Here is a 16,503-nt window from a genome sequence, read left to right as displayed (position 1 = left end):
ATCCCATTGGGGAAAATTCTACTTATGTCCATGAATTTGCAGAGCAAAACGGACATCGCTATTGGATTCGGAGCCCATAGGTATGGTTAGGAGGGGTCAGTCCTTTTGACCCGGACTTATGTACATTTCATGGCAAAATACATGGGAAAATCCCATAGGGGAAAATTCTACTTAGGGTTAGGGTTAGCTCTCCTTGAATTCGCAGAGCAAAACAGACACTGCCATTGGATTCAGAGCCCATTGGTATGGTTAGGAGGGGTCAGGCCTTTTGAGCCGGACTTATGTACATTTCATGGAAAAATACATGGGAAAATCCCATTGGGCAAAATTCTGCTTAGGGGTAGGGCTAGTTCTGCATGAATTTGCAGAGCAGAACAGACACCGCCAATGGATTCGGAGCCCATTGTTATGGTTAGGAGGGGTCAGGCCTTTTGAGCCGGACTTATGTACATTTCATGGGAAAGTACATGGGAAAATCCCATTGGGGAAAATTCTACTTATGTCCATGAATTTGCAGAGCAAAACGGACATCGCTATTGGATTCGGAGCCCATAGGTATGGTTAGGAGGGGTCAGTCCTTTTGATCCGGACTTATGTACATTTCATGGCAAAATACATGGGAAAATCCCATAGGGGAAAATTCTACTTAGGGTTAGGGTTAGCTCTCCTTGAATTCGCAGAGCAAAACAGACACTGCCATAGGATTCAGAGCCCATTGGTGCTTAGGAGGGGTCAGGCCTTTTGAGCCGGACTTATGTACATTTCATGGAAAAATACATGGGAAAATCCCATTGGGCAAAATTCTGCTTAGGGGTAGGGCTAGTTCTGCATGAATTTGCAGAGCAGAACAGACACCGCCTTTAGATACGGAGCCCATAGTTATGGTTAGGAGGGGTCATGACTTTTGAGCCAGACTTATGTACATTTCATGGCAAACTACATGGGAAAATCCCATAGGGGAAAATTCTACTTAGGGTTAGGGTTAGCTCTCCTTGAATTCGCAGAGCAAAACAGACACTGCCATTGGATTCAGAGCCCATTGGTATGGTTAGGAGGGGTCAGGCCTTTTGAGCCGGACTTATGTACATTTCATGGGAAAATACATGGGAAAATCCCTTTGGGGAAAATTCTACTTAGGGTTAGGGTTAGCTATCCTTGAATTCGCAGAGCAAAACAGGAGGGGTCAGTCCTTTTCAGCCGGCCTTATGTACATTTCCTGGGAAAATCCCATTGGGGAAAATTCTACTTATGTCCATGAATTTGCAGAGCAAAACGGACATCGCCTTTGGATTCGGAGCCCATAGTTATGGTTAGGAGGGGTCAGGCCTTTTGAGCCTGACCTATGTACATTTCATGGCAAAATACATGGGAAAATCCCATAGGGGAAAATTCTACTTAGGGTTAGGGTTAGCTCTCCATGAATTCGCAGAGCAAAACAGACACTGCCATTGGATTCGGAGCCCATTGGTATGGTTAGGAGGGGTCAGGCCTTTTCGGCCGGACTTATGTACATTTCATGGGAAAATACATGGGAAAATCCCATTGGGGAAAATTCTACTTATGTCAATGAATTTGCAGAGCAAAATGGACATCGCCATTGGATTCGGAGCCCATAGGTATGGTTAGGAGGGATCAGTCCTTTTGAACCGGACTTATGTACATTTCATGGCAAAATACATGGGAAAATCCCTTAGGGGAAAATTCTACTTAGGGTTAGGGTTAGCTCTCCTTGAATTCGCAGAGCAAAACAGACACTGCCATTGCATTCAAAGCCCATTGGTATGGTTAGGAGGGGTCAGGCCTTTTGAGCCGGACTTATGTACATTTCATGGAAAAATACATGGGAAAATCCCATTGGGCAAGATTCTGCTTAGGGGTAGGGCTAGTTCTGCTTGAATTTGCAGAGCAGAACTGACACCGCCATTAGATACGGAGCCCATAGTTATGGTTAGGAGGGGTCATGACTTTTGAGCCAGACTTATGTACATTTCATGGCAAACTACATGGGAAAATCCCATAGGTGAAAATTCTACTTAGGGTTAGGGTTGCTCTCCTTGAATTCGCAGAGCAAAACAGACACTGCCATTGGATTCAGAGCCCATTGGTATGGTTAGGAGGGGTCAGGCCTTTTGAGCCGGACTTATGTACATTTCATGGAAAAATACATGGGAAAATCCCATTGGGCAAAATTCTGCTTAGGGGTAGGGCTAGTTCTGCATGAATTTGCAGAGCAGAACAGACACCGCCATTAGATACGGAGCCCATAGTTATGGTTAGGAGGGGTCATGACTTTTGAGCCAGACTTATGTACATTTCATGGCAAACTACATGGGAAAATCCCATTGGGGAAAATTCTACTTTTGTCCATGAATTTGCAGAGCAAAATGGACATCGCCATTGGATTCGGAGCCCATAGATATGGTTAGGAGGGGTCAGTCCTTTTGAACCGGACTTATGTACATTTCATGGCAAACTACATGGGAAAATCCCATAGGGGAAAATTCTACTTAGGGTTAGGGTTAGCTCTCCTTGAATTCGCAGAGCAAAACAGACACCGCCATTGGATTCGGAGCCCATTGGTATGGTTAGGAGGGGTCAGGCCTTTTTGGCCGGACTTATGTACATTTCATGGGAAAATACATGGGAAAATCCCATTGGGGAAAATTCTACTTATGTCCATGAATTTGCAGAGCAAAACGGACATCGCCATTGGATTCGGAGCCCATAGGAATGGTTAGGAGGGGTCAGTCCTTTTGAACCAGACTTATGTACATTTCATGTCAAAATACATGGGAAAATCCCATTGGGGAAAATTCTACTTAGGGTTAGGGTTAGCTCTCCATGAATTAACAGAGAAAAACAGACACGGCGATTGGATTCGCAGCCCATTGGTATGGTTAGGAGGGCTCAGTCCTTTTGAACCGGACTTATGTACATTTCATGGCAAAATACATGGGAAAATCACATAGGGGAAAATTCTACTTAGGATTAGGGTTAGCTCTCCATGAATTCGCAGAGCAAAACAGACACTGCCATTGGATTCAAAGCCCATTGGTATGGTTAGGAGGGGTCAGGCCTTTTCGGCCGGACTTATGTACATTTCATGGGAAAATACATGGGAAAATCCCATTGGGGAAAATTCTACTTTTGTCCATGAATTTGCAGAGCAAAACGGACATCGCTATTGGATTCGGAGCCCATAGGTATGGTTAGGAGGGGTCAGTCCTTTTGATCCGGACTTATGTACATTTCATGGCAAAATACATGGGAAAATTCCATAGGGGAAAATTCTACTTAGGGTTAGGGTTAGCTCTCCTTGAATTCGCAGAGCAAAACAGACACTGCCATTGGATTCAGAGCCCATTGGTATGGTTAGGAGGGGTCAGGCCTTTTGAGCCGGACTTATGTACATTTCATGGAAAAATACATGGGAAAATCCCATTGGGCAAAATTCTGCTTAGGGGTAGGGCTAGTTCTGCATGAATTTGCAGAGCAGAACAGACACCGCCATTAGATACGGAGCCCATAGTTATGGTTAGGAGGGGTCATGACTTTTGAGCCAGACTTATGTACATTTCATGGCAAACTACATGGGAAAATCCCATAGGGGAAAATTCTACTTAGGGTTAGGGTTAGCTCTCCTTGAATTCTCAGAGCAAAACAGACACCGCCATTGGATTCGGAGCCCATTGGTATGGTTAGGAGGGGTCAGGCCTTTTGAGCCGGACTTATGTACATTTCATGGGAAAGTACATGGGAAAATCCCATTGGGGAAAATTCTACTTATATCCATGAATTTGCAGAGCAAAACGGACATCGCTATTGGATTCGGAGCCCATAGGTATGGTTAGGAGGGGTCAGGCCTTTTGAGCCGGACTTATGTACATTTCATGGGAAAATACATGGGAAAATCCCTTTGGGGAAAATTCTACTTAGGGTTAGGGTTAGCTATCCTTGAATTCGCACAGCAAAACAGGAGGGGTCAGTCCTTTTCAGCCGGCCTTATGTACATTTCCTGGGAAAATCCCATTGGGGAAAATTCTACTTAGGTTTAGGGTTAGCTCTCCATGAATTCGCAGAGCAAAACAGACACCGCCAATGGATTCGGAGCCCATTGTTATGGTTAGGAGGGGTCAGGCCTTTTGAGCCGGACTTATGTACATTTTATGGGAAAGTACATGGGAAAATCCCATTGGGGAAAATTCTACTTATGTCCATGAATTTGCAGAGCAAAACGGACATCGCTATTGGATTCGGAGCCCATAGGTATGGTTAGGAGGGGTCAGTCCTTTTGATCCGGACTTATGTACATTTCATGGCAAAATACATGGGAAAATCCCATAGGGGAAAATTCTACTTAGGGTTAGGGTTAGCTCTCCTTCAATTCGCAGAGCAAAACAGACACTGCCATTGGATTCAGAGCCCATTGGTATGGTTAGGAGGGGTCAGGCCTTTTGAGCCGGACTTATGTACATTTCATGGAAAAATACATGGGAAAATCCCATTGGGCAAAATTCTGCTTAGGGGTAGGGCTAGTTCTGCATGAATTTGCAGAGCAGAACAGACACCGCCAATGGATTCGGAGCCCATTGTTATGGTTAGGAGGGGTCAGGCCTTTTGAGCCGGACTTATGTACATTTCATGGGAAAGTACATGGGAAAATCCCATTGGGGAAAATTCTACTTATATCCATGAATTTGCAGAGCAAAACGGACATCGCTATTGGATTCGGAGCCCATAGGTATGGTTAGGAGGGGTCAGTCCTTTTGATCCGGACTTATGTACATTTCATGGCAAAATACATGGGAAAATCCCATAGGGGAAAATTCTACTTAGGGTTAGGGTTAGCTCTCCTTGAATTCGCAGAGCAAAACAGACACTGCCATTGGATTCAGAGCCCATTGGTATGGTTAGGAGGGGTCAGGCCTTTTGAGCCGGACTTATGTACATTTCATGGAAAAATACATGGGAAAATCCCATTGGGCAAAATTCTGCTTAGGGGTAGGGCTAGTTCTGCATGAATTTGCAGAGCAGAACAGACACCGGCTTTAGATACGGAGCCCATAGTTATGGTTAGGAGGGGTCATGACTTTTGAGCCAGACTTATGTACATTTCATGGGAAAATACATGGGAAAACCCCTTTGGGGAAAATTCTACTTATGTCCATGAATTTGCAGAGCAAAACTGACATCGCCATTGGATTCGGAGCCCATAGGTATGGTTAGGAGGGGTCAGTCCTTTTGAACCGGACTTATGTACATTTCATGGCAAAATACATGGGAAAATCCCATAGGGGAAAATTCTACTTAGGGTTAGGGTTAGCTATCCTTGAATTCGCAGAGCAAAACAGGAGGGGTCAGTCCTTTTCAGCCGGCCTTATGTACATTTCCTGGAAAAATCCCATTGGGGAATATTCTACTTATGTCCATGAATTTGCAGAGCAAAACGGACATCGCCATTGGATTCGGAGCCCATAGTTATGGTTAGGAGGGGTCAGGCCTTTTGAGCCTGACCTATGTACATTTCATGGCAAAATACATGGGAAAATCCCATAGGGGAAAATTCTACTTAGGGTTAGGGTTAGCTCTCCATGAATTCGCAGAGCAAAACAGACACTGCCATTGGATTCGGAGCCCATTGGTATGGTTAGGAGGGGTCAGGCCTTTTCGGCCGGACTTATGTACATTTCATGGGAAAATACATGGGAAAATCCCATTGGGGAAAATTCTACTTATGTCAATGAATTTGCAGAGCAAAATGGACATCGCCATTGGATTCGGAGCCCATAGGTATGGTTAGGAGGGATCAGTCCTTTTGAACCGGACTTATGTACATTTCATGGCAAAATACATGGGAAAATCCCATAGGGGAAAATTCTACTTAGGGATAGGGTTAGCTCTCCTTGAATTCGCAGAGCAAAACAGACACTGCCATTGGATTCAAAGCCCATTGGTATGGTTAGGAGGGGTCAGGCCTTTTGAGCCGGACTTATGTACATTTCATGGAAAAATACATGGGAAAATCCCATTGGGCAAAATTCTGCTTAGGGGTAGGGCTAGTTCTGCATGAATTTGCAGAGCAGAACAGACACCGCCATTAGATACGGAGCCCATAGTTATGGTTAGGAGGGGTCATGACTTTTGAGCCAGAGTTATGTACATTTCATGGCAAACTACATGGGAAAATCCCATTGGGGAAAATTCTACTTTTGTCCATGAATTTGCAGAGCAAAATGGACATCGCCATTGGATTCGGAGCCCATAGATATGGTTAGGAGGGGTCAGTCCTTTTGAACCGGACTTATGTACATTTCATGGCAAACTACATGGGAAAATCCCATAGGGGAAAATTCTACTTAGGGTTAGGGTTAGCTCTCCTTGAATTCGCAAAGCAAAACAGACACCGCCATTGGATTCGGAGCCCATTGGTTTCGTTAGGAGGGGTCAGGCCTTTTCGGCCGGACTTATGTACATTTCATGGGAAAATACATGGGAAAATCCCATTGGGGAAAATTCTGCTTAGGGGTAGGGCTAGTTCTGCATGAATTTGCAGAGCAGAACAGACACCGCCAATGGATTCGGAGCCCATTGTTATGGTTAGGAGGGGTCAGGCCTTTTGAGCCGGACTTATGTACATTTCATGGGAAAGTACATGGGAAAATCCCATTGGGGAAAATTCTACTTATATCCATGAATTTGCAGAGCAAAACGGACATCGCTATTGGATTCGGAGCCCATAGGTATGGTTAGGAGGGGTCAGTCCTTTTGATCCGGACTTATGTACATTTCATGGCAAAATACATGGGAAAATCCCATAGGGGAAAATTCTACTTAGGGTTAGGGTTAGCTCTCCTTGAATTCGCACAGCAAAACAGGAGGGGTCAGTCCTTTTCAGCCGGCCTTATGTACATTTCCTGGGAAAATCCCATTGGGGAAAATTCTACTTAGGTTTAGGGTTAGCTCTCCATGAATTCGCAGAGCAAAACAGACACCGCCAATGGATTCGGAGCCCATTGTTATGGTTAGGAGGGGTCAGGCCTTTTGAGCCGGACTTATGTACATTTTATGGGAAAGTACATGGGAAAATCCCATTGGGGAAAATTCTACTTATGTCCATGAATTTGCAGAGCAAAACGGACATCGCTATTGGATTCGGAGCCCATAGGTATGGTTAGGAGGGGTCAGTCCTTTTGATCCGGACTTATGTACATTTCATGGCAAAATACATGGGAAAATCCCATAGGGGAAAATTCTACTTAGGGTTAGGGTTAGCTCTCCTTCAATTCGCAGAGCAAAACAGACACTGCCATTGGATTCAGAGCCCATTGGTATGGTTAGGAGGGGTCAGGCCTTTTGAGCCGGACTTATGTACATTTCATGGAAAAATACATGGGAAAATCCCATTGGGCAAAATTCTGCTTAGGGGTAGGGCTAGTTCTGCATGAATTTGCAGAGCAGAACAGACACCGCCAATGGATTCGGAGCCCATTGTTATGGTTAGGAGGGGTCAGGCCTTTTGAGCCGGACTTATGTACATTTCATGGGAAAGTACATGGGAAAATCCCATTGGGGAAAATTCTACTTATATCCATGAATTTGCAGAGCAAAACGGACATCGCTATTGGATTCGGAGCCCATAGGTATGGTTAGGAGGGGTCAGTCCTTTTGATCCGGACTTATGTACATTTCATGGCAAAATACATGGGAAAATCCCATAGGGGAAAATTCTACTTAGGGTTAGGGTTAGCTCTCCTTGAATTCGCAGAGCAAAACAGACACTGCCATTGGATTCAGAGCCCATTGGTATGGTTAGGAGGGGTCAGGCCTTTTGAGCCGGACTTATGTACATTTCATGGAAAAATACATGGGAAAATCCCATTGGGCAAAATTCTGCTTAGGGGTAGGGCTAGTTCTGCATGAATTTGCAGAGCAGAACAGACACCGGCTTTAGATACGGAGCCCATAGTTATGGTTAGGAGGGGTCATGACTTTTGAGCCAGACTTATGTACATTTCATGGGAAAATACATGGGAAAACCCCTTTGGGGAAAATTCTACTTATGTCCATGAATTTGCAGAGCAAAACTGACATCGCCATTGGATTCGGAGCCCATAGGTATGGTTAGGAGGGGTCAGTCCTTTTGAACCGGACTTATGTACATTTCATGGCAAAATACATGGGAAAATCCCATATGGGAAAATTCTACTTAGGGTTAGGGTTAGCTATCCTTGAATTCGCAGAGCAAAACAGGAGGGGTCAGTCCTTTTCAGCCGGCCTTATGTACATTTCCTGGAAAAATCCCATTGGGGAATATTCTACTTATGTCCATGAATTTGCAGAGCAAAACGGACATCGCCATTGGATTCGGAGCCCATAGTTATGGTTAGGAGGGGTCAGGCCTTTTGAGCCTGACCTATGTACATTTCATGGCAAAATACATGGGAAAATCCCATAGGGGAAAATTCTACTTAGGGTTAGGGTTAGCTCTCCATGAATTCGCAGAGCAAAACAGACACTGCCATTGGATTCGGAGCCCATTGGTATGGTTAGGAGGGGTCAGGCCTTTTCGGCCGGACTTATGTACATTTCATGGGAAAATACATGGGAAAATCCCATTGGGGAAAATTCTACTTATGTCAATGAATTTGCAGAGCAAAATGGACATCGCCATTGGATTCGGAGCCCATAGGTATGGTTAGGAGGGATCAGTCCTTTTGAACCGGACTTATGTACATTTCATGGCAAAATACATGGGAAAATCCCATAGGGGAAAATTCTACTTAGGGATAGGGTTAGCTCTCCTTGAATTCGCAGAGCAAAACAGACACTGCCATTGGATTCAAAGCCCATTGGTATGGTTAGGAGGGGTCAGGCCTTTTGAGCCGGACTTATGTACATTTCATGGAAAAATACATGGGAAAATCCCATTGGGCAAAATTCTGCTTAGGGGTAGGGCTAGTTCTGCATGAATTTGCAGAGCAGAACAGACACCGCCATTAGATACGGAGCCCATAGTTATGGTTAGGAGGGGTCATGACTTTTGAGCCAGAGTTATGTACATTTCATGGCAAACTACATGGGAAAATCCCATTGGGGAAAATTCTACTTTTGTCCATGAATTTGCAGAGCAAAATGGACATCGCCATTGGATTCGGAGCCCATAGATATGGTTAGGAGGGGTCAGTCCTTTTGAACCGGACTTATGTACATTTCATGGCAAACTACATGGGAAAATCCCATAGGGGAAAATTCTACTTAGGGTTAGGGTTAGCTCTCCTTGAATTCGCAAAGCAAAACAGACACCGCCATTGGATTCGGAGCCCATTGGTTTCGTTAGGAGGGGTCAGGCCTTTTCGGCCGGACTTATGTACATTTCATGGGAAAATACATGGGAAAATCCCATTGGGGAAAATTCTGCTTAGGGGTAGGGCTAGTTCTGCATGAATTTGCAGAGCAGAACAGACACCGCCAATGGATTCGGAGCCCATTGTTATGGTTAGGAGGGGTCAGGCCTTTTGAGCCGGACTTATGTACATTTCATGGGAAAGTACATGGGAAAATCCCATTGGGGAAAATTCTACTTATATCCATGAATTTGCAGAGCAAAACGGACATCGCTATTGGATTCGGAGCCCATAGGTATGGTTAGGAGGGGTCAGTCCTTTTGATCCGGACTTATGTACATTTCATGGCAAAATACATGGGAAAATCCCATAGGGGAAAATTCTACTTAGGGTTAGGGTTAGCTCTCCTTGAATTCGCAGAGCAAAACAGACACTGCCATTGGATTCAGAGCCCATTGGTATGGTTAGGAGGGGTCAGGCCTTTTGAGCCGGACTTATGTACATTTCATGGAAAAATACATGGGAAAATCCCATTGGGCAAAATTCTGCTTAGGGGTAGGGCTAGTTCTGCATGAATTTGCAGAGCAGAACAGACACCGGCTTTAGATACGGAGCCCATAGTTATGGTTAGGAGGGGTCATGACTTTTGAGCCAGACTTATGTACATTTCATGGCAAACTACATGGGAAAATCCCATAGGGGAAAATTCTACTTAGGGTTAGGGTTAGCTCTCCTTGAATTCGCAGAGCAAAACAGACACCGCCATTGGATTCGGAGCCCATTGGTATGGTTAGGAGGGGTAAGGCCTTTTCAGCCGGCCTTATGTACATTTCATGGGAAAATACATGGGAAAACCCCTTTGGGGAAAATTCTACTTATGTCCATGAATTTGCAGAGCAAAACTGACATCGCCATTGGATTCGGAGCCCATAGGTATGGTTAGGAGGGGTCAGTCCTTTTGAACCGGACTTATGTACATTTCATGGCAAAATACATGGGAAAATCCCATTGGGGAAAATTCTGCTTAGGGGTAGGGTTAGTTCTGAATGAATTTGCAGAGCAAAACAGACACCGCCATTGGATTCGGAGCCCATAGTTATGGTTAGGAGGGGTCATGACTTTTGAGCCAGACTTATGTACATTTCATGGCAAAATAAATGGGAAAATCCCATAGGGGAAAATTCTACTTAGGGTTAGGGTTAGCTATCCTTGAATTCGCAGAGCAAAACAGGAGGGGTCAGTCCTTTTCAGCCGGCCTTATGTACATTTCCTGGAAAAATCCCATTGGGGAATATTCTACTTATGTCCATGAATTTGCAGAGCAAAACGGACATCGCCATTGGATTCGGAGCCCATAGTTATGGTTAGGAGGGGTCAGGCCTTTTGAGCCTGACCTATGTACATTTCATGGCAAAATACATGGGAAAATCCCATAGGGGAAAATTCTACTTAGGGTTAGGGTTAGCTCTCCATGAATTCACAGAGCAAAACAGACACTGCCATTGGATTCGGAGCCCATTGGTATGGTTAGGAGGGGTCAGGCCTTTTCGGCCGGACTTATGTACATTTCATGGGAAAATACATGGGAAAATCCCATTGGGGAAAATTCTACTTATGTCAATGAATTTGCAGAGCAAAATGGACATCGCCATTGGATTCGGAGCCCATAGGTATGGTTAGGAGGGATCAGTCCTTTTGAACCGGACTTATGTACATTTCATGGCAAAATACATCGGAAAATCCCATAGGGGAAAATTCTACTTAGGGTTAGGGTTAGCTCTCCTTGAATTCGCAGAGCAAAACAGACACTGCCATTGGATTCAAAGCCCATTGGTATGGTTAGGAGGGGTCAGGCCTTTTGAGCCGGACTTATGTACATTTCATGGAAAAATACATGGGAAAATCCCATTGGGCAAAATTCTGCTTAGGGGTAGGGCTAGTTCTGCATGAATTTGCAGAGCAGAACAGACACCGCCATTAGATACGGAGCCCATAGTTATGGTTAGGAGGGGTCATGACTTTTGAGCCAGAGTTATGTACATTTCATGGCAAACTACATGGGAAAATCCCATTGGGGAAAATTCTACTTTTGTCCATGAATTTGCAGAGCAAAATGGACATCGCCATTGGATTCGGAGCCCATAGATATGGTTAGGAGGGGTCAGTCCTTTTGAACCGGACTTATGTACATTTCATGGCAAACTACATGGGAAAATCCCATAGGGGAAAATTCTACTTAGGGTTAGGGTTAGCTCTCCTTGAATTCGCAAAGCAAAACAGACACCGCCATTGGATTCGGAGCCCATTGGTTTCGTTAGGAGGGGTCAGGCCTTTTCGGCCGGACTTATGTACATTTCATGGGAAAATACATGGGAAAATCCCATTGGGGAAAATTCTACTTATGTCCATGAATTTGCAGAGCAAAACGGACATCGCCATTGGATTCGGAGCCCATAGGAATGGTTAGGAGGGGTCAGTCCTTTTGAACCAGACTTATGTACATTTCATGGCAAAATACATGGGAAAATCCCATTGGGGAAAATTCTACTTAGGGTTAGGGTTAGCTCTCCATGAATTAACAGAGAAAAACAGACACGGCCATTGGATTCGCAGCCCATTGGTATGGTTAGGAGGGCTCAGTCCTTTTGAGCCGGACTTAGGTACATTTCATGGAAAAATACATGGGAAAATCCCATTGGGCAAAATTCTGCTTAGGGGTAGGCCTAGTTCTGCATGAATTTGCAGAGCAGAACAGACACCGCCATTAGATACGGAGCCCATAGTTATGGTTAGGAGGGGTCATGACTTTTGAGCCAGACTTATGTACATTTCATGGCAAACTACATGGGAAAATCCCATAGGGGAAAATTCTACTTAGGGTTAGGGTTAGCTCTCCTTGAATTCGCAGAGCAAAACAGACACCACCATTGGATTCGGAGCCCATTTGTATGGTTAGGAGGGGTCAGGCCTTTTCGGCCGGACTTATGTAGATTTCATGGGAAAATACATGGGAAAATCCCATTGGGGAAAATTCTACTTATGTCCATGAATTTGCAGAGCAAAACGGACATCGCCATTGGATTCGGAGCCCATAGGTATGGTTAGGAGGGGTCAGTCCTTTTGAACCGGACTTATGTACATTTCATGGCAAAATACATGGGAAAATCCCATAGGGGAAAATTCTACTTAGGGATAGGGTTAGCTCTCCTTGAATTCGCAGAGCAAAACAGACACTGCCATTGGATTCAAAGCCCATTGGTATGGTTAGGAGGGGTCAGGCCTTTTGAGCCGGACTTATGTACATTTCATGGAAAAATACATGGGAAAATCCCATTGGGCAAAATTCTGCTTAGGGGTAGGGCTAGTTCTGCATGAATTTGCAGAGCAGAACAGACACCGCCATTAGATACGGAGCCCATAGTTATGGTTAGGAGGGGTCATGACTTTTGAGCCAGAGTTATGTACATTTCATGGCAAACTACATGGGAAAATCCCATTGGGGAAAATTCTACTTTTGTCCATGAATTTGCAGAGCAAAATGGACATCGCCATTGGATTCGGAGCCCATAGATATGGTTAGGAGGGGTCAGTCCTTTTGAACCGGACTTATGTACATTTCATGGCAAACTACATGGGAAAATCCCATAGGGGAAAATTCTACTTAGGGTTAGGGTTAGCTCTCCTTGAATTCGCAAAGCAAAACAGACACCGCCATTGGATTCGGAGCCCATTGGTTTCGTTAGGAGGGGTCAGGCCTTTTCGGCCGGACTTATGTACATTTCATGGGAAAATACATGGGAAAATCCCATTGGGGAAAATTCTGCTTAGGGGTAGGGCTAGTTCTGCATGAATTTGCAGAGCAGAACAGACACCGCCAATGGATTCGGAGCCCATTGTTATGGTTAGGAGGGGTCAGGCCTTTTGAGCCGGACTTATGTACATTTCATGGGAAAGTACATGGGAAAATCCCATTGGGGAAAATTCTACTTATATCCATGAATTTGCAGAGCAAAACGGACATCGCTATTGGATTCGGAGCCCATAGGTATGGTTAGGAGGGGTCAGTCCTTTTGATCCGGACTTATGTACATTTCATGGCAAAATACATGGGAAAATCCCATAGGGGAAAATTCTACTTAGGGTTAGGGTTAGCTCTCCTTGAATTCGCAGAGCAAAACAGACACTGCCATTGGATTCAGAGCCCATTGGTATGGTTAGGAGGGGTCAGGCCTTTTGAGCCGGACTTATGTACATTTCATGGAAAAATACATGGGAAAATCCCATTGGGCAAAATTCTGCTTAGGGGTAGGGCTAGTTCTGCATGAATTTGCAGAGCAGAACAGACACCGGCTTTAGATACGGAGCCCATAGTTATGGTTAGGAGGGGTCATGACTTTTGAGCCAGACTTATGTACATTTCATGGCAAACTACATGGGAAAATCCCATAGGGGAAAATTCTACTTAGGGTTAGGGTTAGCTCTCCTTGAATTCGCAGAGCAAAACAGACACCGCCATTGGATTCGGAGCCCATTGGTATGGTTAGGAGGGGTAAGGCCTTTTCAGCCGGCCTTATGTACATTTCATGGGAAAATACATGGGAAAACCCCTTTGGGGAAAATTCTACTTATGTCCATGAATTTGCAGAGCAAAACTGACATCGCCATTGGATTCGGAGCCCATAGGTATGGTTAGGAGGGGTCAGTCCTTTTGAACCGGACTTATGTACATTTCATGGCAAAATACATGGGAAAATCCCATTGGGGAAAATTCTGCTTAGGGGTAGGGTTAGTTCTGAATGAATTTGCAGAGCAAAACAGACACCGCCATTGGATTCGGAGCCCATAGTTATGGTTAGGAGGGGTCATGACTTTTGAGCCAGACTTATGTACATTTCATGGCAAAATAAATGGGAAAATCCCATAGGGGAAAATTCTACTTAGGGTTAGGGTTAGCTATCCTTGAATTCGCAGAGCAAAACAGGAGGGGTCAGTCCTTTTCAGCCGGCCTTATGTACATTTCCTGGAAAAATCCCATTGGGGAATATTCTACTTATGTCCATGAATTTGCAGAGCAAAACGGACATCGCCATTGGATTCGGAGCCCATAGTTATGGTTAGGAGGGGTCAGGCCTTTTGAGCCTGACCTATGTACATTTCATGGCAAAATACATGGGAAAATCCCATAGGGGAAAATTCTACTTAGGGTTAGGGTTAGCTCTCCATGAATTCACAGAGCAAAACAGACACTGCCATTGGATTCGGAGCCCATTGGTATGGTTAGGAGGGGTCAGGCCTTTTCGGCCGGACTTATGTACATTTCATGGGAAAATACATGGGAAAATCCCATTGGGGAAAATTCTACTTATGTCAATGAATTTGCAGAGCAAAATGGACATCGCCATTGGATTCGGAGCCCATAGGTATGGTTAGGAGGGATCAGTCCTTTTGAACCGGACTTATGTACATTTCATGGCAAAATACATCGGAAAATCCCATAGGGGAAAATTCTACTTAGGGTTAGGGTTAGCTCTCCTTGAATTCGCAGAGCAAAACAGACACTGCCATTGGATTCAAAGCCCATTGGTATGGTTAGGAGGGGTCAGGCCTTTTGAGCCGGACTTATGTACATTTCATGGAAAAATACATGGGAAAATCCCATTGGGCAAAATTCTGCTTAGGGGTAGGGCTAGTTCTGCATGAATTTGCAGAGCAGAACAGACACCGCCATTAGATACGGAGCCCATAGTTATGGTTAGGAGGGGTCATGACTTTTGAGCCAGAGTTATGTACATTTCATGGCAAACTACATGGGAAAATCCCATTGGGGAAAATTCTACTTTTGTCCATGAATTTGCAGAGCAAAATGGACATCGCCATTGGATTCGGAGCCCATAGATATGGTTAGGAGGGGTCAGTCCTTTTGAACCGGACTTATGTACATTTCATGGCAAACTACATGGGAAAATCCCATAGGGGAAAATTCTACTTAGGGTTAGGGTTAGCTCTCCTTGAATTCGCAAAGCAAAACAGACACCGCCATTGGATTCGGAGCCCATTGGTTTCGTTAGGAGGGGTCAGGCCTTTTCGGCCGGACTTATGTACATTTCATGGGAAAATACATGGGAAAATCCCATTGGGGAAAATTCTACTTATGTCCATGAATTTGCAGAGCAAAACGGACATCGCCATTGGATTCGGAGCCCATAGGAATGGTTAGGAGGGGTCAGTCCTTTTGAACCAGACTTATGTACATTTCATGGCAAAATACATGGGAAAATCCCATTGGGGAAAATTCTACTTAGGGTTAGGGTTAGCTCTCCATGAATTAACAGAGAAAAACAGACACGGCCATTGGATTCGCAGCCCATTGGTATGGTTAGGAGGGCTCAGTCCTTTTGAGCCGGACTTAGGTACATTTCATGGAAAAATACATGGGAAAATCCCATTGGGCAAAATTCTGCTTAGGGGTAGGCCTAGTTCTGCATGAATTTGCAGAGCAGAACAGACACCGCCATTAGATACGGAGCCCATAGTTATGGTTAGGAGGGGTCATGACTTTTGAGCCAGACTTATGTACATTTCATGGCAAACTACATGGGAAAATCCCATAGGGGAAAATTCTACTTAGGGTTAGGGTTAGCTCTCCTTGAATTCGCAGAGCAAAACAGACACCACCATTGGATTCGGAGCCCATTTGTATGGTTAGGAGGGGTCAGGCCTTTTCGGCCGGACTTATGTAGATTTCATGGGAAAATACATGGGAAAATCCCATTGGGGAAAATTCTACTTATGTCCATGAATTTGCAGAGCAAAACGGACATCGCCATTGGATTCGGAGCCCATAGGTATGGTTAGGAGGGGTCAGTCCTTTTGAACCGGACTTATGTACATTTCATGGGAAAATACATGGGAAAATCACATTGGGGAAAATTCTACTTAGGTTTAGGGTTAGCTCTCCATGAATTCGCAGAGCAATACAGACACCGCCAATGGATTCGGAGCCCATTGGTATGGTTAGGAGGGGTCAGGCCTTTTGAGCCAGACTTATGTACATTTCATGGGAAAGTACATGGGAAAATCCCATTGGGGAAAATTCTACTTATGTCCATGAATTTGCAGAGCAAAACGGACATCGCTATTGGATTCGGAGCCCATAGGT

Source organism: Natrix helvetica (assembly GCF_964273705.1).
Source record: "Natrix helvetica genome assembly, chromosome: 7".
In the NCBI taxonomy this organism is placed as follows: Eukaryota; Metazoa; Chordata; class Lepidosauria; order Squamata; family Natricidae; genus Natrix; species Natrix helvetica.
Note: the sequence above shows the minus strand (reverse complement) of the source record.